Source organism: Heterodontus francisci, unplaced genomic scaffold (genome assembly GCF_036365525.1).
Source record: "Heterodontus francisci isolate sHetFra1 unplaced genomic scaffold, sHetFra1.hap1 HAP1_SCAFFOLD_618, whole genome shotgun sequence".
NCBI classification, from domain to species: Eukaryota; Metazoa; Chordata; class Chondrichthyes; order Heterodontiformes; family Heterodontidae; genus Heterodontus; species Heterodontus francisci.
Window position 1 is genome coordinate 92,687 of NW_027141114.1, and position 1,251 is coordinate 93,937.

The 1,251-nt window shown below is 42.4% G+C and overlaps 1 non-coding gene across 1 annotated transcript; it reads left to right on the forward strand.

Annotated features, from left to right (window-relative positions):
- The first annotated feature begins 477 nt into the window (after window positions 1-477).
- On the forward strand, window positions 478-566 carry trnap-ugg (transfer RNA proline (anticodon UGG)). Its single transcript is given in 2 exon segments — window positions 478-513; window positions 531-566. It is a non-coding gene; the product is annotated as a tRNA-Pro (tRNA).
- The last annotated feature ends 685 nt before the right edge of the window (window positions 567-1,251 follow it).

Sequence of the window (1,251 nt, forward strand, 5' to 3'; positions counted from 1 at the left end):
TTCCATACCACATCCCCACATTTCTCCTATCGCCTCCCCTGGGGCCAATTTACAACATTCAATTTATCTATCAACCCACAAGTCTTTCGTTGTTGGAGGAAACCAGAGTACCTTGTGGAAGCCCACATAAACAACTTGCAAACTCCACACAGGCAGTATACAGAACTGAATCGGGGTCATTGAAGTTGTGAAGCTGCAGTGCTCACCACTGCACCACCCTTAGAATGTGGATAGAGTAAAAAGTGAGATTGGATGGACAGAAGCAGTCTGAAAAGATGGCTCAAAAAAAAGGTGAAAACCCTGAAATGTTAACTCTGTTTCTCTCTCCACAGATGCTGTCAGAGGTGCTGAGTATTTCCAGCACTTTCTGTTTTTATTTCAGCTTTGTAGGATATTGTTTTGATCTGAAAAAATTGCATGATCGGCTGTGGGTGCCAGTGAAATTCCACAGGAGCGAATAAAAGCCATGTCAACGGTGGCTCGTTGGTCTAGGGGTATGATTCTCGCTTTGGGTATATAAGTGATTAATATGTGAGAGGTCCTGGGTTCAAATCCCAGACGAGCCCTTCTCTGTTGCCATTTTTAGTTTAAGGTCATCGATTGCTTTCAGCCTTCCAGAAAGCGGAATCGATTTGCAAACTGAGCCTGCTTGAGGACCGGGGAACTGGATTCAAAGAGCTTGTCGACAAAATTGAAATGAACAAAATATACAGATTGTCAAGTGGGAATATAAGGTTGCAACAGTAACTAAAGGCCTGCTCGGGTCAGCAAATGAAACCCGACCCAAGCCTGACAGCACCACATCCGACCTGGTCCGAGTCCTTTCATTTTTTTCCCGTGCCCGAACTGACCACCAGAATGTTCAGTTAAACTTGCTTCCGTTTTTCACTTTTTAAGCTTGTGCAGGTAAGGCAACAAAAACTGTAACTGGACTTGAAAGGTTGTTTAAATGTACATTAAGATTAGAGCTACGTACCGGAGGTGATGAGCTGAAGATTGTGACCATAGAAGTTAGTGATTGTGAGGTCACTAGTTAAAGAGAAAGTCATGGAGTTGTGCCCAGACAGGTTGTCCCACACTGTATTGATTAAAATATTGCCCGAAGGCTAGAAAATATCATTATACATTCCCTAGACTCCTGCTTTACAGGTTGAAATACTTTCTGCAAGTTTATCCAGAGAGCAGCTGAGATGCAGAGACCAGGAAGGTCTTGAGTGATTAATTATTATAAAATATACATTCTTATATTAA